Source organism: Vipera berus (genome assembly GCF_964194415.1).
Source record: "Vipera berus genome assembly, chromosome: 6".
Taxonomy (NCBI): Eukaryota; Metazoa; Chordata; class Lepidosauria; order Squamata; family Viperidae; genus Vipera; species Vipera berus.
The window spans coordinates 4,295,345-4,319,645 of NC_138208.1; the positions used below are offsets into that span (position 1 = coordinate 4,295,345).

Sequence of the window (24,301 nt, forward strand, 5' to 3'; positions counted from 1 at the left end):
GGGTGTTAGTTCTATAAGGTGCTGTAGGGCTTCATAGAACCAGTCAATTTCATCCTCTTCAGCTCTGGTGGTTGGGGCATAGACTTGGACTACTGTGATATTGAATGGTTTCCCTTGGATTCGAACTGAGATCATTCTGTCATTTTGAGGATTGTATCCCAGTATTGATTTTCCTACTCTTTTATTGACTATGAAGGCTACTCCGTTTCTTCTGAGGGATTCTTGCCCGCAGTAGTATACCTGATGGTCATCTGAATTAAATTCACCCATTCCTGTCCATTTTAGTTCGCTGATACCTAAGATGTCGATGTTCAGTCTTGTCATCTCTTGTTTGACCACGTCCAGCTTTCCTTGATTCATGGATCTTACATTCCAGGTTCCTATGGAGAAAAAATCTTTACAGCATCGGACTTTCCTTTCACCACCAGACACATCCACAGCTGAGCGTCCTTTCGGCTTTGGCCCAGTCGCTTCATTCTTTCTGGCGCTACTAGTACTAGCCCTCTGCTCTTCCCCAGTAGCATATTGGACGCCTTCCGACCTGAGGGGCTCATCTTCCAGCGTCATATCGTTTTGCCTTTTGGTACTGTCCATAGGGTTTTCATGGCAAAGATACTGGAGTGGGTTGCCATTTCCTTCTCCAGTGGATCACGTTTTGTCAGAACTCTCAGCTATGACCTGTCCGTCTTGGGTGGCCCTGCACGGCATAGCTCATAGCTTCATTGAATTACGCAAGCCCCTTCGCCACGACAAGGCAGTAATCCATGAAGGGGGATAGATAGATAGATAGATAGATAAAGAGAGATAAAGATAGATAGATAGATAGATAGATAGATAGATATTGATAGATAATAGAGAGAGAGAGAGAGAGATAAAGAGAGAGAGATAAATAGATAGATAGATAGATAGATAGATAGATAGATAGATAGATAGAAGAGAGAGAGAGAGAAATAGAGATAGATGATAGATAGATGATAGATAGATAGAGAGAGAGAGATAAAGATAGATAGATGATAGATAGATAGATAGATAGATAGATAGATAGATAGATAGATAGATAGATAGATAGATAGATAGATAGATATTGATAGATAAGAGAGAGAGAGAGAGAGAGACCATAGAAGCATTGAGCTGGGGAAAAATTCAATTTTTTTTACTAACAATGTCATATGTTTATTCATATTCAATAAACTGCCACAAAGAAGGCCGGGAGGGGGGGGGTTTCAACCGATTTTGCAAAGGGCAACCAGAGGGCAAGAGAAGGAACAACGGAGGGAAACTAAGGAAGGAGAGAAGCAACCTAGAAACTTCCGAACTGCGAGGAGGAGGATTAACCAGTGGAACGGTTTGCCTTCAGGAGTTGTGTGTCCACCATCAGTGGAGGTTTTTAAGAACGGACCGGGCAGCCCCCAGTCTGAAATGGTATAGGTTCTCCTGCTTGAGCATGGGGTTGGACTAGAAGACCTCCAAGGTCCCTTCTGCTCTGTTATTCTGCTCTGCTCTGCTCTGTTAGTCCTCAAGACCTGGCCAGCTGGTTGAATTTGAGCCAGTCACTCCCTCTAGGCCAGGGGTAGGCAACCTTGGCTCTTTTGCGACTCGTGGACCTCAACTCCCAGAATTCCTGAGCCAGCATGGGGGAACTATGACCCTTTCATGACTCGTGGACTTCAACTCCCAGAATTCCTGAGCCAGCATGGGGGAACTATGACCCTTTCATGACTCGTGGACTTCAACTCCCAGAATTCCTGAGCCAGCATGGGGGAACTATGAGCCTTTCATGACTTGTGGACTTCCAGAATTCCTAAGCCAGCCACGCTGAGGGGAAAGGGAGAGGTTTCCAAGCTGAGCCATGCTGCCTCAGGAATTCTGGGAGTTGAAGTCCACGAGTCATAAAAGAGCCAAGGTTGCCTACCCCTGCCCTAGGCCTAGGCCGCTTTATGACTTGTGGACTTCAACTCCCAGAATTCCTGAGCCAGCCATGCTGAGGGGAAAGGGAGAGGTTTCCAAGATGAGCCAGGCTGGCTCAGGAATTCTGGGAGTTGAAGTCCACAAGTCATAAAAAAGCCAAGTTTGCCTACCCCTGCCCTAGGCCTAGGCCGCTTTATGACTTGTGGAATTCAACTCCCAGAATTCCTGAGCCAGCCATGCTGAGGGGAAAGGGAGGTTTCCAAGCTGAGCCATGGCCGGCTCAGGAATTCTGGGAGTTGAAGCCCACAAGTCATAAAAGAGCCAAGGTGGCCTAGCCCTGCCCTAGGCCCTAATCACCACCCGGCTTTGCCGCAAATTGGCTGAAAAACAGCCCCCCCCTCCCACTTCGTGCATCCACAACATTTGCTGAAAGAACTACTACTAGGTGGAAGCAGGGAAAAGCAAGCAGACCTTGCAACGGAGTGGAACAAATGCTAACAACAAGCTTGTCTCTAAGCTACCAAAATTACCTTGAATTACATGTATGCCTCCCGGAATATAGACACCATTCTGTGTTATCTGCAAACTCGAAAAGGCGGCCATCCGTCACTTCACCCAGATCATAAATACGGCCGTATTTTACTCTTTGAAAGGAGAGAATCGCTGCAGGTTGATAAGCCAGTAGTAAGCCGGGTGTTAAGCGAACCTGGCTTCCCCACTCTCTTTGCTTGTCAGGAAGTCACAAAAGTGGATCACCGGACCTTGGGACTCAGCCGCGGTCATCAATGCGAACCCGGGGCTACGGGGAGCTTTGCCCCCTTTTATGACCTTTCTTGCCCCAGTCGTTAAGTGGGTCGCTGCAGTTGTTAAATTAAAGTAACCCGGTCGTGAAGTGATCCTGGCTTCCCCCGCTGACTCTGCTTGCCAGAAGGCCACAAAATTGTCAGGTAACCCGGGGGGGGGGGGGGGAACGACATGTCGTAAATATGAGTCAGTTGACGGTTGCATCTGAATTTTGATCCCGTGACCCCGGGGAGGCTTGCAACATCCGTTTAAGGGTGAAAAACGGGTCATCCGTCCCTTTTTTTTCCCCGCGTGCCGTGCTTAACCTTGCATGGTCAAAAAGTGAGCTGTTGCAAACTGAGGACTACCTGTGCTGCAGAAATGACGGAAAGACGCTCCCTCGGCCATTTATAATAAAACCGTTCGGAGGCTTTTAATAGTAAAGGTAAAGGTAAAGGTTCCCCCGCACATGCGTGCTAGTCGTTTCCGACTCTAGGGGCCGGTGCTCATCTCCGTTTCAAAGCCGAAGAGCCAGCGCTTGTCCGAGGACGTCTCCGTGGTCATGTGGCCGGCATGACTGGACGCCAAAGGCGCATGGAACGCCGTTACCTTCCCACCGTAGCGGTCCCTATTTTTCTACTTGCATTTTGACGTGCTTTCGAACTACTAGGTTGGCAGAAGCTGGGACGGGTAACAGGCGCTCACTCTGCTACGCGGCACTCGGGATTCGACCCGCCAAACTGCCGACCTTCTGATCGACAAGCTCAGCGTCCTAACTCACTGAGCCACCGCGTCCCTGGCTTTTAATAGACACACACACACCAAAAGGGGCTGACAAGGTGGCTGCAGGGAAATGGACAAATGGCATTTAAAAATCAGGCAGGGAGGCTCACCTTTTGAGGCCACCCTTGAGCAAATGCAGATTAAATGCTCTCTCTCCCTGGGAGAAAAAAGGAAGTGCGGCTGGGAAGAAAAAAACCAGTCATCCAACAGGATGACTCATCAAGAGACAATGAAGGAGACAGACAGACAGACAGACAGAAGATGATAAAAGCTGGCAGGCAGAAACTCTACATCATGTTTGACACACAACAGCGGAGTTGGAGAAGCCAGCATCGCGAAGGGGATTGGACTGACTCCCTCCCAGCCTGTAATTTATTTCAGTTTACTCCGAGAAAGGGAGAGGTCTGATGGAGTTGGACAGGGATTACAAAGCCCATTAGAAACCGGTGGGATTCAAGTTATGTGAACAACCGGCGCCGCTTCCGGAAGTCCGTTCTGGGCCTGGGCAACAAAAAATTAGCTACCGGTTCTGCCGAAAGCAAAAGGGACGCACGCGGTGGCTCAGTGGGTTAGGACGCTGAGCTTGTCGATCAGAAGGTCGGCAGTTTGGCAGGTCGAATCCCGAGTGCCGCGTAGCAGAGTGAGCGCCTGTTACTCGTCCCAGCTTCTGCCAACCTAGCAGTTCGAAAGCACGTAAAAATGCAAGTAGAAAAATAGGGACCACTGCGGTGGGAAGGTAACAGCGTTCCGTGCGCCTTTGGCGTCTAGACATGCCGGCCACATGACCACGGAGACGTCCTTGGACAAGCGCTGGCTCTTCGGCTTTGAAACGGAGATGAGCACCGGCCCCTAGAGTCGGAAATGACTAGCACGCATGTGCGGAGGAACCTTTACCTTTACCTCTGCCGAAAGCGGTGCAAACCGCCTGAATCTCACCGCTGCTGTTATGTAGAAAAACGAGAGCAAAGCAAAATCCTCGAGGTTGTTATTAAAATACAGGTAGACCCTTGACTTACAACAGTTCATTTAGTGACCATTCAAAGCTACAACGGCACTGAAACTCGTGAATTATGACTGATTTTTCACTGTTACGACCTTTTGCAGCATCCATCCACACGATCGTTTGGGATCAAAATTCTGAGGCTCAGCAACTGATTCAGAGTTATGACCGTTGCAACGTCCAGGGTGTGTGTGTGTCATGCAATCCCCTTTTGCGACCTTCAGACTAGCAAAGTCCATCTGGGGAAGCCAGATTCGCTTAACGACCGGGTTACTAACTTGACAACTGCAGCGGTTCATTTAACAACCGCGGCATGATAAGTCGTGAAACAAGGCTAAACCCACTTCACAAACGCCTCATTTTAACAACAGAAATTTTGGGCTCAAAATACCTGCAGATAAAATAAAGTAATAATTTTTTTAAAAAAACACGCCAGTCTTCACAGAAAGCTAAAAAAAAGAGGAAAACCGCTGAACCCGTTGTTAAAGACGTTTTATCTGTTCCACTTCTAGATGCTAGTTTGGCGTAAGCGAAATGGGACGCTAAAAGGGGCGACGAAATCAAGCGCAAGGCACGCAGCACGAAGCTCGCTGCTTATGAAAGGGACTCTTGAGGCGCACGCCTACTTAAATTGGATTGTGTGAATGAAAAGGCTAAAAAAAAACGTCAAGCGGCATTTGCAAAGGAAGCCTTTGAGCTTGCAGAAGAGAGAAATCGTCGGAGAAATCCAACGGCAGATCTTCAACCAATAACACCCAAAGCACTTCTCTTTAGCTTAAGGAAGAAAAAAAAATGCGCCGCCTTCTCTAGAAAAACGGCCGACACCGTCATCCGTGGAGTTATGAAAGCAAAAAAAAAATCAGACGGGAACCGGTGATCTACTGACAATTATCGATCGCTTCTCCAGATCAGCAAGAAAAGAAGAAAAATCGATGCTAGGAAGAAAAAAAAGAAGAGTTAAGAGTGCATTAGGAGATCCAGCAATGCAGCTGGCAGAGAACCTGGCATTTTGTGTTGAGAAAGGGAAGGAAAGTGGACAGCAAATGATATAAGAAGATAAAGTGGAGAGGAGGGGATATCGAGCAGCAAGCAAAATTCCATTAACCTAGAGCAGAATGAAACGGCAGACTTCTTCCGTGTACTGTATAGAACAACTTTAAACTGCCAGGATGAAGCCACCTTTTCGGTAGGCCAAAAATAAATTATTATTGGCACGTGGTAGCCGACATATCAGCAGGTGGGCTGGGCTCTGACAAATGACTGTCCGGTCTCTTCTTAAAAACTTCCAGTGTTGGAGCATTCACAGCTTCTGGAGGCAGGTAGTTCCACTGGTTAATTGTCCTCACCGTCAGGAAGTTTCTCCTTAGTTCTAGGTTGCTTCTCTCCTTGATGAGTTTCCATCCGTCGCTTCTGGTGCTTTGGAGAATAGCTGGACTCTCTCTTCTTTGTGGTAGCCCCTGAGATATTGGAAGACTGCTATCATGTCACCCTTCACCCTTCTCTTCATTAAACTACACATACCCAATTCCCGCAACCGTTTTTCGTATATTTTGGCCTCCAGCCCCCTCATCGTCTTTGTTGCTCTTCTCTGCACTTTTTTCCCCCCAAAGTCTCAACATCTTTTTTTATCATATAACGACCAAAACTGGAGGCAGTGTTCCAAGTGTGGTCTTACCAAGGCTTGGTAAAGCGGTAGAACTTCACGTGATCTTGATTCTATCCCTCTGTTAGTGCAGCCTAGGATTGCGTTGGCTTTTTTGGCTGCTGCCGCACACATGGCTGGCTCATATTTAGATGACTGTCTGCGATGACTATGGCTGTGAAAGTTGGACCGTAAGAAAGGCTGAGCGCTGAAGAATTGAGGCCTTTGAACTATGGTGCTGGAGAAGACTCCTGCGAGTCCCTTGGACTGCAAGGCGATCAAACCGGTCAGTCCTAGAGGAGATCAACCCTGACTGCTCTTTGGAAGGCCAGATTCTGAAGTGGAAACTCAAATACTTTGGCCACCTAATGAGAAGGAAGGACTCACTGGAGAAGAGCCTCATGCTGGGAAAGGTTGAGGGCAAGCGAAGAAGGAGACGACAGAGAATGAGGTGGCTGGATGGAGTTGCTGAAGCAGGAGGCGTGAGCTTAAATGGACCAGAAGATGGTAGAGGACAGGAAGGCCTGGAGGAACATTGTCCATGGGGTCGCGAGGGGTCGGACAAGACTTCGCAACTAACAACAACAACCTCTATGACTGTGTCTCTCCACATTCACACAGTGTGTTCTTATCTAAGAGTTTCCACTTGAGCATGTTGATTTTATATTTAGACACTGCCAATTCTCAACCTATTCAGGGTCCTCCAGGTCGTATAAGGCTGCTCAGATCCTTCAGCCATAACCTCATTTAATGTCATTCCTTGCCCAACGGTCTCCTTCATCCATCTTTTAACTCGCTTTTGTTCTTGTGTACCCTCGAGAATGTTTGTTCTTGCCATAAAACTGTTCCAAATCCGAATCCGCAGACTTGAGGCCTATGTCCATTCAGAGATCAAACGGCCGTCAGAAGACGACATTTTTTTTGATGGACACACAGTAGTGGCCAAAATTGTGGAAACCTTTTGGGAAAAGTGCATTTTTGAGGTTTGATGGCTAATAACACCACTTTTCTTTTGGAGTGGTACCATAAAATTATATATCAATGGAAAGATAATTTAGTCAAGATCATAATGCAACAAAGTTTGTTCAATTATCTGTACTGCATTCTATGAAAGGTTATAGCCAAATAACCAGAAAAAGGAAGCACAACATGCTTAGGTTGATATCAGATAGCTTTCCTTCATCTGATTGTAGCCAATGAACACGAGTGTTTAGAGAGCCAATCGGGCATAATCTTGTTTTGGCAATGAGCCAATCAGATCACAGTAGGATCCAGTTACTGATGTCATGTATTGCAGCCGGGAGGAGGACATTTGTCCGTGTGTTATGTGATCGCTATTAATTTGGTTGGGTTTTTGTGTGTGTGTCCTTTCATTTAGTGAGCTTGTAAAACGCAATAAAATTAAAGTACCGTATATACTTGAGTATAAGCCGAATTTTTCAGCCCACTTTTTGGGCTGAAAAATTCCACTTCGGCTTATACTCCAGTCAACAAAAAAACTTACCGAGGACTTGTGCGCGGCCGAGGCTTTGGTGCTTCCGGGATCGCGCGCACCTCTCCCAAGCCACCGCCGTCCGGAGACCTGCCGAAGTTTGGGGAGGTTTGGGGAGGTGCGCGCGCACCTCCCCAAACCTCCCCAAACGTCGGCAGGTCTCCGTTCCTCCGCGCCCTGCCTGCCTGCTTCTTTCCGCAGCGGAAAGAAGCAGGCAGGCAGGGCGCGGAGGAACGGAGACCTGCCGACGTTTGGGGAGGTTTGGGCGCCTCCCCAAACGTCGGCAGGTCTCCGTTCCTCCTGCCGACGTTTGGGGAGGTTTGGGCGCCTCCCCAAACCTCCCCAGGTCTCCGTTCCTCCGCGCAGACCTGCCGACGTTTGGGGAGGTTTGGGCGCCTCCCCAAACCTCCCCAGGTCTCCGTTCCTCCTGCCGACGTTTGGGGAGGTTTGGGCGCCTCCCCAAACCTCCCCAGGTCTCCGTTCCTCCGCGCAGACCTGCCGACGTTTGGGGAGGTTTGGGCGCCTCCCCAAACCTCCCCAAACGTCGGCAGGTCTCCGTTCCTCCTGCCGACGTTTGGGGAGGTTTGGGCGCCTCCCCAAACCTCCCCAGGTCTCCGTTCCTCCGCGCAGACCTGCCGACGTTTGGGGAGGTTTGGGCGCCTCCCCAAACCTCCCCAAACGTCGGCAGGTCTCCGTTCCTCCTGCCGACGTTTGGGGAGGTTTGGGCACCTCCCCAAACCTCCCCAGGTCTCCGTTCCTCCGCGCAGACCTGCCGATGTTTGGGGAGGTTTGGGCGCCTCCCCAAACCTCCCCAAACGTCGCCGGGTCTCCGTTCCTCCTGCCGACGTTTGGGGAGGTTTGGGCGCCTCCCCAAACCTCCCCAGGTCTCCGTTCCTCCGCGCAGACCTGCCGACGTTTGGGGAGGTTTGGGCGCCTCCCCAAACCTCCCCAGGTCTCCGTTCCTCCTGCCGACGTTTGGGGAGGTTTGGGCGCCTCCCCAAACCTCCCCAGGTCTCCGTTCCTCCGCGCAGACCTGCCGACGTTTGGGGAGGTTTGGGCGCCTCCCCAAACCTCCCCAAACGTCGGCAGGTCTCCGTTCCTCCTGCCGACGTTTGGGGAGGTTTGGGCGCCTCCCCAAACCTCCCCAGGTCTCCGTTCCTCCGCGCAGACCTGCCGACGTTTGGGGAGGTTTGGGCGCCTCCCCAAACCTCCCCAAACGTCGGCAGGTCTCCGTTCCTCCTGCCGACGTTTGGGGAGGTTTGGGCACCTCCCCAAACCTCCCCAGGTCTCCGTTCCTCCGCGCAGACCTGCCGACGTTTGGGGAGGTTTGGGCGCCTCCCCAAACCTCCCCAAACGTCGCCGGGTCTCCGTTCCTCTGCGCCCTGCCTGCCTGCTTCTTTCCACAGCGGAAAGAAGCAGGCAGGCAGGGCACGGAGGAACGGACACCTGCCGACGTTTGGGGAGGTTTGGGCGCCTCCCCAAACCTCCCCAGGTCTCCGTTCCTCCGCGCAGACCTGCCGACGTTTGGGGAGGTTTGGGCGCCTCCCCAAACCTCCCCAAACGTCGGCAGGTCTCCGTTCCTCCTGCCGACGTTTGGGGAGGTTTGGGCACCTCCCCAAACCTCCCCAGGTCTCCGTTCCTCCGCGCAGACCTGCCGATGTTTGGGGAGGTTTGGGCGCCTCCCCAAACCTCCCCAAACGTCGCCGGGTCTCCGTTCCTCCTGCCGACGTTTGGGGAGGTTTGGGCGCCTCCCCAAACCTCCCCAGGTCTCCGTTCCTCCGCGCAGACCTGCCGACGTTTGGGGAGGTTTGGGCGCCTCCCCAAACCTCCCCAGGTCTCCGTTCCTCCTGCCGACGTTTGGGGAGGTTTGGGCGCCTCCCCAAACCTCCCCAGGTCTCCGTTCCTCCGCGCAGACCTGCCGAGGTTTGGGGAGGTTTGAGCGCCTCCCCAAACCTCCCCAAACGTCGGCAGGTCTCCGTTCCTCCTGCCGACGTTTGGGGAGGTTTGGGCGCCTCCCCAAACCTCGGCAGGTCTCCGTTCCTCCGCGCAGACCTGCCGACGTTTGGGGAGGTTTGGGCGCCTCCCCAAACGTCGGCAGGTCTCCGTTCCTCCTGCCGACGTTTGGGGAGGTTTGGGCACCTCCCCAAACCTCCCCAGGTCTCCGTTCCTCCGCGCAGACCTGCCGACGTTTGGGGAGGTTTGGGCGCCTCCCCAAACCTCCCCAAACGTCGCCGGGTCTCCGTTCCTCTGCGCCCTGCCTGCCTGCTTCTTTCCGCTGCGGAAAGAAGCAGGCAGGCAGGGCGCAGAGGTCCGGAGACCTGCCGACGTTTGGGGAGGTTTGGGGAGGTGCGCGCGCACCTCCCCAAACCTCCCCAAACTTCGGCAGGTCTCCGGACGGCGGTGGCTTGGGAGAGGTGCGCGCGATCCTGGAAGCACCGAAGCAAGTCCTCGGTAAGCTCCGGGCGGTCACTTGCTTCGCGTCTCCTGAGGGAAGGGGGGGCGACTGGAGCGGGCGTGTTTCCTCGCCTGCTGGGCGCCGCGATTTGCCCGGGGAACGCGCGGGCCCCGAATGGCAGCGTGGAGCGAGGAAGCTGACAGCCAGGGCTTCCCCGAGAGCCGCGGCCACACAGGGTATTCCTGTGTATTCAGGCTTGCAAAATGGCGGATCGAGCCTCTGCTGGCGGCAGAGGCTTGCAGAACGGCGGATCGGCTTATATTCGAGTCAACAACTTTTTCCAGTTTTTGGGGGTGAAATTGGGGGTCTCGGCTTATACTCGAGTTGGCTTATACTCAAGTATATACGGTAATGGTGCAAAGAGTCAACTGACTGCCCAGAAAGCGATGTAAAATAGTAATATTAAGTGAACAAGGCTACAGTTGTAAAGAAATTAGAAGGAAAAATGGGTGGAAACTTAACCAAAGGTGGCATTTCTAACTGGACACTTTTCCCCAAAAGGTTTCCACAATTTTGGCTACTACCGTTATTAAAGTTGCTATGTGCGCTACTTATTAAAAAAAAACCTGTCAGAAAAAGCAGTGAGAAATTGGCAGAAAGTGTCATCAATCAAGGCACCCGAGAGTGGTATCCTATGGATTCGGACATGGAAGAAAGCTACATGGACTCTATCAAAATTTCTTGAGTCCAAAATGCCCGTGTATTACCCCCTCCCCGGCTGCCGAAATAAAAAGATAAATTTAAAAAACAAACAAAAATGAACGCTAGATGCAAAGGGCGTACGATGAATATTCACAAGAATACAGACTGAGTCATGTTGCCACAGAAACACCCCAGTCGCACAACATGTCATACGCCGAAGAGAAACGAATTCAAATAAAGTGACGGATCTTGAAGCAGCATTGGGAAAATGGGGGGGAGGGTGGGTGGGTGGGTGGGTGTCCAAGCAACATTACAGATAGTCCTCAACTTACAATCACAACTTAGCCCGAAATTTTCTGGACTGAGTTCTCTTGTATTCTTCCGAATGTACTCCTTCTTCCTGGTAAATCCAGCCTGTTATATTCCGTCACAAAAGTGCTGGAAATTTTAGATATATCGGATGATAGAATGAGGAGAGTGGTTCTGAAAAATCAACCTGTCAAAAGAGTACGGTGTTCGTTTGACAAGATGAAACAATAGCAACCTGCATATTGGGGTGGGGGGGGGAAAGTTGATGAATTTGCATGTCTTAGTAAGATTTTTTTTTTTTACTAAAAATGGGGAAATGAGTGAAGAAATTTTAAGACATGCAAATGATGCTTACAAAAATTATAGGAGTAGGAGTAGGAGTAGGAGTAGGAGTAGGAGTAGGAGTAGGAGTAGGAGTAGGAGTAGGATAGAATAGAATAGAATAGAATAGAATAGAATAGAATAGAATAGAATAGAATAGAATAGAATAGAATAGAATAGAATAGAATAGAATAGAATAGAATAGAACAGAATAGGGATAGGGATAGGGATAGGGATAGAGTAGAATAGAGTAGAAGAGGAAGAGGAATAGAATAAAAATAGGAATAGAAATAGAAATAGGAATAGAATAGAAATAGGAGTAGAGTAGAGTAGAATAGAATAGAATACAATAGAATTAGGAATGGAATAGGAACAGAAACAAGAATAGAATAAAAATAGAGCAGAAATAGAAATAGGAATAGAATAGAAATAGGAGTAGAGTAGAGTAGAGTAGAGTAGAGTAGAGTAGAGTAGAATAGAATAGAATAGAATAGAATAGAATAGAATAGAATAGAATAGAATAGAATAGAATAGAATAGAATAGAATAGAATAGAATAGAATAGAATAGAATAGAATAGAATAGAATAGAATAGAATAGAAGCTGGAAGGGACCTGGGAGGTCTTCTAGTCCAGCCCCCTAGCTCAAGCAGGAGAACCTATACCATTTCAGACAAATGGCTGTCCAATCTCTTCTGAAAAACTTCCAGTGTTGGAGCATTCACCGCTTCTGGAGGCAGGTGGTTCCACTGGTTAATTGTTCTGTCAGGAAGTTTCTCCTTCGATCTAGGTTGCTTCTCTCCTTGATGAGTTGCCATCCTTTTCTTCTTGTCCTGCCTTTGGATGCTTTGGAGAATAGCTTGACTCCCTCTTCTTTGGGGCATCCCCTGAGATACTGGAAGGCAGCTATCATGTCCCCCCTCGTCCTTCTCTTCATTAAACTAGACCTACCCAATTCCACCAACCGTTCCTTATATGTTTTAGCCTCCAGTCCCCTAGTCATCTTTGTTACTACACTTTGTGCTTTGAGGAATGAATATCCATACCATACTATAAATAATATCCTGCATTATTTTTCCAAGCTGGTTAATTAAAGGATACCATAATGAACTTAGACCCACAACTCTTTGGACTTCGCAAAAGAACTATGATCTAATTTACGCTGAAACCTTGGGGGGCATTCAAAATCCAATTCACTTTGGAAGAGGCATACCTGTCCTGTTTCCATTCTTGTTTCTATTTTAGTTTATTTTCTTATCTACCTAAGCAAAGCAAACAATTCACAGTCCTCAGATGGTATTCATATTTTGGTTATCTTTAAAAAAAAAAACACACAGAGTTTTAACCGGTCTCATGATTACTTCGCTCTTTCATTTTCCTTATTAGTTAAAACACTTTGCATTCTTTGTATTCCTTTTCACTCAAATTAATCTGATTTGTCACATCCTTTTTTTTATAATTATAACTTGATCGACTCTGTGTGTGTGTGTGTGTGTGTGTGTGTGTGTGTGTTCTTCAACGTAGCAGTCTCCAGAGATATTGAGTGTCTGATGGGGGGCTTAAGAGAACTAATATAGGTAGCCCTCTTGTTCAACCACTGCAAATGTTAAATTAGTCAACTGGTCGTTAAATGAAGCTGGCTTCCCCACTGACGTTGCTTGTCGAAAGGGGATCACCTGCCCCCGGGACGCGGCAACCGTCATAACTATGAGTCAGTCGCCAAGGGTTCGAATTTTGATCACGTGACCCTGGGGAGGCTGCAACAGCTGTAAGTCTGAAAAACGGTCGTAAGTCGCTTTTTCAGTCCCACCGTAACTTCGAACAGCCCCTAAACGAACTATTGGAAGTCGAGGCCGACCTGTACATTGAGAGAATACAGATGTCCTTTTAGCCAGCGTGAGGTCATTTTTACTATCAACTATCCATAAAGACGAATTTTAATTACACTTGAAAAACTCCCTTCACGTATTCATTTTTAAAAAAAAAAATATGTAAAATTTTAACTAAGATTTTGTCTAGCCTTAATCGTTGCATTTTTACTCTCGTTTTCACTAAATTTTCAAGTTGATATGTGGCCACCTACTGGTTCACTCTGACAACTGATATTTTATAAACGGGTATTTTATAAATAACTCCCACCTTCGGTGCTTTGTACTCCCTCTCTATATCCACTCATCACTAAAGGACTATTATAGCTCACTTGTCGGTGCAATATTTATCACCCCAGGATTTCAAAAGAATATATTTCTTGAATAGGTTTCATTGTCAAAAGCACCACTCTTTGCCTCCCTGTGTAATCCCAGTTAGTCCACGACTTACCACCACAATTGACCCCCAAAGTATATGTTGCTAAGCGAGATGGCTTTTAAGTGAGTTTTGCTCCGTTTTACGACCTTTCTTGCCTCGGTTGTTAAGTGAATCGCTGCAGTTGATAAGTCAGTAACCCGGTTGTTAAGTGAATCCGGCTTCCTAAAAGGGGATCGATCACGTGACCCTGGGGCACGGCAACGGTCAGAAATTACGAACCAGTTGCCCAACGTCTGAATTTTGATCGCGTGACCCTGGGGGGGGGGTGCTGCAAAGGTCGCAATTGTTGACAAACGGCCGTAAGTCAGTGCCGTTGTAACTTTGAACAGTCGCTAAATGAACTGTTGTAAGTCGAGGGTTAGCTGTATCACGCAGTATCAAAGTAACTGCCAGAAACGCCCCGCCCCACTATGACCTACAGGCAGCTTATCAAAGATTAAAATCCAGGAAAAGCTTTCTTAGGTTGACGGAAGACAGGGGTCTTCAAACTTGGCCACTTTAAGACTTGTGGACTTCAACTCCCAGAATTCCCCAGTCGGAATTCTGGGAGTTGAAGTCCACAAGTCTTAAAGTGGCCATGTGTGAGGACCCCTGACGTAAGACTTCAAAGTATTCTTGAAAGCAGAGTGGACCTCTGGAAAGCAACAAGGAGCCAACACGCTAGTTGGAGCTGGCTCCCGAGTCTTGTATGAGCTGAAAAGTACAGTATCGAAATCACTGAATAGGCTGCGCACGGACACAACAGGATCCAACACGCCCTGTGAACAAACTGGGTTATCCGGTGCCTTCTGCCCTTTGCGATGGTGGCGACATGCAGACACCACCACCTACCTATCCTTTCGTGCGCCGATCAGTATGCGCTTGCAGACCTCACGGCAGCACAACAGAACGCAATTGACGTTGCTATTTCTGGGGAAGATCTGTTTAACTTGTACCTGTTTTGATTTTGTATTTTACATTTAATAATAATAACAACAACAACAACAACAACATTTTAAGGAGATACCTGGTTGATAGCTAGGATGCTGGCAGCAACCCGTGTCAACCATTAGTGACAGTCAATTTCAGTGTTCAGTTGACTGAGGTTCATGTTTAATGAATAAAAGTTTTATAATAATTATAATAATGATGATGATGATGATGATGATGATGATGATGGAAGGGACCTTGGAGGTCATCTAGTCCAACCCCCTGCTCAGGCAGGAAACCCTATAGCATTTCAGAGAAATGGCTGTCCAGTCTCTTCTTAAAAACTTCCAGTTTTGGAGCATTCACAGCTTCTGGAGGCAGGTTGTTCCACTGGTTAATTGTTCTAACTGTCAGGAAGTTTCTCCTTAGCTCCAGGTTGCTTCTCTCCTTGACTAGTTTCCATCCGTTGCTTCTTGTCCTGCCTTCAGGTGCTTCGGAGAATAGCTTGGCTCCCTCTTCTTTGGGGCAACCCCTGAGATACTGGAACACTGCTATCATGTCACCCCTAGTCCTTCTCTTCATTAAACTGGACATACCCAATTCCTGCAACCGTTCCTTGTATGTTTTTCCCTCCAACCCCCTGATCATCTTTCTTGCTCTTCTCTGCACTCTTTCCAGAGTCTCAACATCTTTTTTACATCATGGTGACCAAAACTGGACGCAGTGTTCCAAGTGTGGTCTTACCAAGGCCTTGTAAAGCGGTATTAACACTTCACCTGATCTTGATTCTATCCCTCCGTTAAGGCAGCCTAGCACTGTGTTGGCTTTTAAATTTTAAATTTTGTGTTGCGTAGCACACCTTATTTGAATTGTGATGTTTTCGACGTGAATAAACCGCCCCAAACCCGAAGCAGATTTAATTCCTCTTCTCTGGAGTTAGCTACCGTCCGGAAGTATATAATGTGCTTTGATTTTGAGAGCGACCAGCAAAACCAAACCAGGATATTAGCGCAATATAGCTTAGCAAGGCAAGGTTTGCCAAAGCAGTGAGTTCTGACAGTTCTGAAATTTCTCCAATGGTTGCACAGCATTAAAGGCTTAGAACATTTCGTCCTTTGTTTTTATGCGCTGGTCTAAACTTAGCAAAGCCTCCATTTCTGTCAAAGAAAAGAATTGTTTTGAAAGCCTTTTACAGTTGTACATGAAATGGAAGGGGGACAAAAACCCCGTTTCATTCTGAAAACGAAAACAAAACAGCCTCCTTTTGCGAAGTTGAGCGATTCGTGTTTCAAGGAGACAAAACTTGAACCATTTCCAAAGCGGCTGATTTCTTGATGTGTCGTCTTTAATTTTGTTCATCCTAAACCTCCGAAAAATTAGCCACAGGAATGTCGGCCCTATTAATGTTTAGTTACAGATAGCAATTGTGCAAGCAACGTTTAAAATATATGCTTATTCCTATTTAATTGTTTTCCTTGATCGACGTAGAAAAGTTAAATTAAAAATAATAATAATTCCCTTAATCATTTTTTCTATTGGCCGGGAGATATACAGCACTCAACACCAATGGACACCCCAAATATATTTATGGTCACAGAATTAAATATTAGGGCAGAAAAACCTCTTAGGAATGTTCCTTGTGAGAAAATATTTGGAATAATGTGGAGTGAAACGTGCTTGGGTAAAATTCCAGAGGTGGATCACTCAATCATACCTATATTTAAACAGCCACAGCTAAACAGATTAGCTGCCTCAGTTTGCAAAATACAAATTTAAAGAAAATTAATGTGTTGATCGTACCTTTTCTGAAGCCTTCAGTTGTTATTATTATAGTAAACAATCTGTGGAGCACACGTAAATGAGATAATGCCATCGTTCTATTCTATTCATGCAACTATTCAGACTGACCACTTCCTTCTTTTTTTTTCTTTGAACCCACAAAAGGAAGGCAGCTATTCCACTGCCAGCACCAAAACAATTCAGCTGGGCCAATGGAGAACCGACGAGTTATTTTTAATTAATGATATATAACAAGTAGAGATGATTTGATATCGTGCAGCATCAAGCAGCAAAGCTGCCCTAATTCCGAGCGGTGCAAGCTTTCAAACACTTTTGCAACTTCTATTCACCAACAGAAATTCTACGACGTCAGCTCAGCTGATTCAGCTTATCATCAAATTTAGGCAACGTTCCGGAATTTGGCACCGAACGGCAAAGACCACCACCACGGCATTTGGGTAGCATCTTACTCCAAAGAATGGATTACTTGCAGTGTGTGTGTGTGTGTGTGTGTGTGCGCGCGCGTGCGCGCGTGCGCGCAGAGACCCCACCGTTCAACCCCTCTCGTTTGGTCTGGACTGAGGGGTTTAATGTTTTTAAATTGTGATTTAATTTTTGTGGCTAGACTTAATTTAATTTATTTTAATTTATTTTAATTTTATATTGGATTGTTTTTAAATTTTGCCTTGTAAACCGCCCTGAGTCCTTTGGGAATAGGGCGGTATATAAACCGAATAAATAAATAAATAAATAAATAAATAAATAAATAAATAAATAAATAACCCCGAATATTCTATCAATGGTTTATTTTTATGCCCTTTAATGCATACATTAAAACAGCTGCAAAAACAAAACATTCTATTCTATTCGGGTTTAAACTACATTTAAAGCCTTATGTTCTATACCAGGGGTAGGCAACCTCGGCTCTTTTATGACTCATGGACTTCAACTCCCAGAATTCCTGAGTCAGCATAGCATAGCTGACTCAGGAATTCTGGGAGTTGAAGTCCACCAGTCATAAAAGAGCCGAGGTTGCCTACCCCTGTTCTATACAGTACAGTAATTCTAAATCCTTCCACAGTACATTTAAGTTTCTGGTTCTGTTTTAGTGAAATACCGGTACATGTTGATTTTACAGCTTTGGTGGGAAGGCTTTACACCCACACTGTTTGTATTAATTCTTCCTTTCTGCGGCACTATCTCCCAGGATTCGTTTGTATCCGCTGGTCAGAAAAGCAGGAGTCAATTCATCAGCATGGTCCTGTCTGTACGGTTAGCCAGTCAGCTGGTCAATTCTATTGTGTTTTAAATAGTGTGTGTGTGTGTGTGTGTGTTCTTAGGGAACTGAGGGTTACAACATGCTGCTTATTAACTATTTCAGACTTGCACTAAAAGATTACTAAAGCAGTTATATAGCAAAAAGCTTTTTAGATTCTTGACTGGGTCATCAAAATTCTGGCTTGCAACCAGAAACCTACACAGGAAATGTCTGTCAAATGTCAGAGTATGAAAAAAAAAAGAGCTGCCAAGGTGCACTTTCAAATAAGGCAAAGTTTACAAAACTTTCGACTAAACTCCGAAGCTATAAATTGGAAGAAACTCAAAACAGGCCTGGGACAAAATAAGCCAAAAAATAAATAAAAAATAAAAATCTAAACCATCCGTAAAAAGACTAAACGGTATGGAGTCAGCTCGATTTGTGACAGCTTGCTTTTCTAAGCAAACATCCAAATATAAAATGCAATGCAGGTAAAAGTTTTGGTTGGTTTTTTTTAAAGAAAAGAAAATCTTGGATGTTAGTAGACCGAAGGCCAATCGTTTGGGCAGAAATACAATCACCCCGTATTTCTGGCCAAAATTAAAATTCAAAGCTTCCTGATCAGAACTGAACCGTGGGACTCTCCTAGACCAGGGGTAGGCAACCTCGGCTCTTTTATGACTCATGGACTTCAACTCCCAGAATTCCTGAGCCATCGCTGGAGGTTGTTAAGAAGAGACTAGACCAGGGGTAGGCAACCTTGGCTCTTTGATGACTCGTAGACTTCAACTCCCAGAATTCCTCAGCCAGCATGGCTCAGCTTGGAAACCTCTCCCTTTCCCCTCAGCATCTCTGACTCAGGAATTCTGGGAGTTGAAGTCCATGAGTCATAAAAGAGCCGAGGTTGCCTACCCCTGTCCTAGACATTCCTGAGTAATTCGAACACTCTTCTGTGTAAGGGAGGAAGGCTCTTGTGAAGATAAGTAAAGAGAAAGATCTAGAAGAATCTACCCTACCATTAAGGAGCTTGACCTGCAATCCAGGTCAACAGCTCACTACCTTCGCTAGCTTGAAAAAAAAAAACAGGCCGACAAGCCACAATTAGTCAAGACTGTGTGTTTTTTTCCTCCAGCAGAAAGTAAACATCTTAGCAGGATTAACTGGGCCAAAGAATCATCTGAGGTGCCTGATTTGAAGCAGGTGGTCCTCGACTGACAATCGCAATTGGGCCCAAAATGTAAGTTGCTAAAGGGAACGTTGGTTACTCGAATTTTGCTCCATTTTACGACTTTCCTTGCCGCCGTCGCTAAGCGAATCCCTGCGCTTGCTAAGTCGGTAACCCGGTTGTTAAGTGAATCTGGCTTTCCCCCCCCCCACACACACTGACACTGCTTGTCAGAAGGTTGCAAAAAGTTGACCCCGTGACTCTGGGGACACGGCGACGGTCGTAAGTATGAACCAGTTGCCAAGCGTCTGAATTTTGCTCGCCCGGCCCTGGGGATGCATCAACCGGTCGTAAGTGTGAAAATGAGTCATGTCCCTTTTTTTTCAGCGCCCTTGTAACTTTGAACAGTCACTAAATGAACTTTGTAAATCGAGGACGATCTGTACTTGGAAGACGATCCTACGAGCTTCTACAAAGGGAAGGTTGAGTTGTAAGTGAAGAACAGCATCAGGCCTTTGTAAGTGGCCCAGAGTCACTGAGAGTGAGTAGGTGGCCGTATAAATCTTCTAAATAAATAAATGAATTAGGGGCAAAGTGAGGAACATGTAGCACAGAGGTAGGCAAACTTGGCTCTTTTAGGACTCGTGGACTTCAACTCCCAGAATTCCTGAGCCAGGCTGGCTGAAGAATTCTGGGAGTTGAAGTCCACGAGTCATAAAAGAGACAAGGTTGTCTACCCCTGATGTAGGATAACTCCTAAGAAATTGGATGGCGCTGTTTCCAATGCTTTTTTCCCCCCTTTATAAGAAAGCTCGGTTCTATAGAGCTATTTTGGGGTAGTGGTTAAGGCCAAGATACAAGGAAACGGATTTATAATCAGTTTAGGCATGAAAGCCAACTTAATGACTTTGCATCGGTCATTCTCTCAGCCCAGCCTACCTTACAGGGTCGTTGTTGAAAATAGGAGGCAGGATTTATTAGGTAAGTTTGCACTCTTGAGTTGACCAAAAATATATATTTAAGAAACATGGAATAAAAACTTAGTACAGGTACCGTAGCCCCTGACTTACAACAGTTCATTTAGCCACCGTCCGGAGTTACAACGGCAATGAAAAAAAGTGACTTATGACCATTTTTCACACTTACAACCGCTGCAGCATCCCCGCGGACGCGGGATCAAAATTCAGGTGCTCGGCAACCGACTCACATTTATGACGGCTGCAGTGTCCCGAGGTCCCCTTTGGCGACCTTCTGAAAAGCAAAGTCAATGGGGAAAGCCAGATTCGCTTAACGGCTGTGTAACTCGCTGAACCGCTGCGTCGATTCCCTTAACAGCCGTGGCCAGGAAAGGTCGTGAAGTGGGGCAAAAAAATTCACCTCACAAATGTCTCCCTTAGCAAAAGACAGGTTGGGCTGAACTGAGGTCATAAGTAAATAAAGACAGCTGAAGATTCGGTACTTTGGCCTAATTTTACTGCATCAGGGACAAAAGTGCGGCCACTGGAGCTAAGAAATTGGATTCTAGCATTGGAAAACGCTTCAGTGCTTAAATGCAATATTTCCCCCCCCCCCTCCCTCAGCAGTTAAGGACTGGAGGAAAACGACGTATCTTAAAAGGCCGTGGCTTGCTCAACATACGTACAATTTATTTTTATTTTTTTATTTTTATTTTATTACATTTATATACCGCCCTTTCCCGAAGGACTCAGGCCGGTTTACAGGGTGATTAAAAAACAGAGATACAAAAGTTAAAAACAGATTAAAAAAAATTATATTCATCCCTGCATAAGTAAAACCCCAGTTAAAATTAAGATTAAAACTAAAATTAAAATTCTCAGCCTGGGCCAGAGAGCTCGAAGAGCCAGGTCTTCAGGTCCCGGCGGAATGAACGGAGGTCGGGGGCAGTATATGTCCAGCTGGCAGGTATACGTCCAGCTGAAACCTCTTGGTGGAAAAAAACCACTTCTGTTTTGGAATAATTAATGTCAACTTTTCATTCATTACAAGATCCTGCTGTGGCTCACAGGCTCAGCTGAAGGCTGACTTGGGAACAAAGATATACAGCTGCCTCCACACCATCCTCAATGAGAAGAATGGATATGGAATTATTACCAACAGCAAAGAGGAAACTCACTTCAGACAGCATTAACGTGGAGCTGATGTATAGAGAAAAGAGGAACGATTAGGCTATACCACAGGTCTGCAACCTGCGGCTCCAGAGCCGCATCCGGCTCTTTCAGCCGTCTCCTGCGGCTCCCAGTCCTCTGCTATGTGTAGTCCAAAAAAAAAAAAAGTGGGACTAAAAAAGTTCAACCAATCAATTCAAATATGCAGGGTAGGTGCATATCTCGCCTTGGCTCCACTCTTCAGTCAAACCCTGTTCTGCGCATGCACGCATGTATGCGCATGCGCACACTTTTGCGGCTCCCAGTTTTTCCTTTTGTGAGGGAACCGGTTCCGAGTGGCTCTTTCACTGTTTCAGGTTGCTGACCCCTGGGCTATACCATTATGTGTGAATGAACTAATTCATGTTACGATGGGTGGAGACCTCCCAATGTGTCAGATCTCACCCACATCTGATAGCTGTCATGCAATTTAATGATCTGCCTGGGTCCGTGGTGGCGAACCTATGGCACGCGCGCCACAGGTGGCACGCAGAGCTCTCTCTGTGGGCACACGAGCCGTCGCCCCAATCCTAGCCCTTCAGCTGGGTTTTACGGAACCTTTTCGCTTTAGGCCTCCACTGTCGTGTGCAAAAAAAAAAAATCAATCAAAAATTAATAAATAAATTTCAACTTCTCGCTGGAAAAATAAAAAAGATCTGGCAAAGTTGGAATTGATGGATTGAACTTTTTAGTCCCATCCAGTCTGCCGTTACCAGCATAGCCACACCCACCTAATGGGCCACACCCACCCATTTGGCCACACCCACCCAATTGGCCATGCCCACCCGACACCCGACGATACATAAGTGGGTTTTGGGTTGCAGTTTGGGCACTCGGTCTCTAAAAGGTTCGCCATGGCTGGCCTAGGTGAACAGAGATCTACAGCTCTAGCCATCAATTTATCCCACTGCCTTTTTTCCCTGGATATTCAATCACTGGCCACCTTCGAATCAATGAAGGCAATAAAAACACATGGACGGCGGGAATATTTTTCAGGAGGCGATGCAGCCTTATGCACTGAACAATCCAGATTCGAAGCCAGATGCTTGCTTCTGCCTTGGAGTAGCCAACGTGCAAATTTCACCCACGCTGGAAGAATAATCAAGGATATCCTTTGTGGATATGTCCGTGTGGTTCTCTTCCCTACAGCGGGGAGCTGGACTGTTATTTCCCCCCCCCCTTTTTAATTTTATTTTCATTTCCCAATATTGCCCAGCTGTTACATGGCAATTTCATACCCAAATACTAACCAGGCCTGAGGCAGCTTAGCTAAGCCCAGATAAGGTGCTGTAGGTGAAGATAAATAGGAAAATCAAATTTGTTACTAGAAAACAGGCAGTGACTCCATTTCTAATCCAGGTGGTTTAAGAAGGAAGGAGGGGAAGAATGTCAAACCGGAGCCTCATCAAGGATAACGTTTCTCCTGTATTTTTTTTATCCAGATCAAGTATCTGGTTGCCATTTCTAAACCAGCTGGCTTCTTTTAGCATTTTTTAGAAGCAGCATCACACAAAAGACATGGCAATTCTCAAGTTTTTCATTACGGCCAGACCTGGCTTATTAACGAGCGATCAACACACGCGGGGACAGCCTCAAACTTGAAGTCAGATGTTCTTGGTCACTATTAAAATCTGGATATTAAAATCTAGAGCCAAACGAACGCTGCAGATGGCGAAATGAGTTTCTTGAAAAATACAAGCTAATTTATCTTAAGATGCATTTCCACTTCTCGATATGCGTTCTTACCGAGTTAAAATCAGTTTTGGCTTCTTAGGATTTTCAAAACCGTTTACCCTGATGGAGCAGGGCCCTGCCAGACATTAATTCAAAATTTAATTAATTAAATCGCCAGTCTCAAGACACTGAAGTGATGACACTGAGGTTCCAAAAAAAAAAAAAAAGACCGAATAACACGGAGGACAACACAAAAGAACGACGCAAAAACCAAAGCTATTTAATAAAAATCCAAAGCCTCCAGCACAATTTTCCTAAAAACAACCAGGAAATAAACTGTAGCCTAGCTGAAATTGTCCACGTTTTAGCAGCTACATGGCTACAATTTGCAGCAAAGGCTCCTATCACTCCTATTGGTGTGATTTTAAAATTTTTATTTATTGTTTTATTTTATTTTAATTCCATTTATATCCCGCCCTTCTCCGAAGACTCAGGGCGGCTTACAAGCCTGTAAACCGCCCTGAGTCCTTCGGGAAAGGGCGGTATATAAATCTAATAAAATTAAAATTAACTAATTAAATTAATCACCAAATGCGTCTCTGTAGGCAGAAAAAAGAACCCCGAAAACTAATACAACAAGGGGGGGGGGAGAAACTTAGCTTGAATCCTTCATCCTAGGGAGGAACAAGCAATACATATTGTATAACGTCACCTAAATGATTAAGTGATACAACCCTTCACGGACACGTTAAGGTCCCTCCCTGGCCGCGATGCAACGTTTCTACACGCAAGCTACCTTGTGATTTAAGCGTCACAAAACGGGAGTATCCTACATTTGGAAAACATGGATCTATACTGGGAAACACAGCATCAAAACGGAGCACAATGATGCGCCTCTGAAAAAGTGCGCTCAACCTTCACAATGGTTTGAAAGAGATGTGCAACTCCAAGCTGACAATTCCTTTTCACCGGCTGGGTGGGTAATCAACCCCTTTTGACAAGAAGTACTCTGGGGAGGGCAATTCACATCGAACTTTGGATGCAAGATTTTGGGGGGGGGGAACCGTCAGCAGATCCCGCTTGATCCAATTTATCCCCTCGCCCGGCGCAAAAATCAACCCCTGGCTACATCCACGGGTGCCGCTTTTCAGGCTGAAATAGGGAAGGCGCTTGTTGGACTCAGAAGAGGAGAAGGAAGATTAAATGCTTACTTAGGGCGCAAGGATCAATCTCAGCAATGGCGGAAACGGCTCTGAAGTCGTTCTCCAGGGCTATTCACACATGCAGGTCAAGATCTTTGCAAGGAAACACAGCCATAAAAACAGGTGCCAGAGAAAAGGACCCCCACCCCGCATTCAGCAGCAAGAATGTCATTTGCTCAAAACTGGAAAAGGAATGAAATCCCAGTAGAAAATGAGGTAATTAGGAAAATTTGGGACTGCGCAGAAATGGATAAATTAACTCTGGAATTTAAAAATAAAGATCAATCAGATTACTACAGAATTTGGAATAAATTTTATCTTTGGCGGGAACAAAAGGAAGGTCTCTATTAGGTCCTACAGATTGGTTCACTGTTCTAAGTAGTATTGTATTATACTTAACTGATTTGTATCTTAAGTGTATTTAAGTGTATTTTAGGTGTATATATATATATATATATATATATATATATATATATATATATATATATATATATATATATATATATATA

At 46.1% G+C, this 24,301-nt stretch overlaps 1 protein-coding gene across 9 annotated transcripts in view; it reads right to left on the reverse strand.

Annotated features, from left to right (window-relative positions):
• SRPK2 (SRSF protein kinase 2) overlaps positions 1 to 24,301 on the reverse strand; it is a 136,427-nt gene that overhangs the window by 111,242 nt on the left and 884 nt on the right. The window lies entirely within an intron of this gene.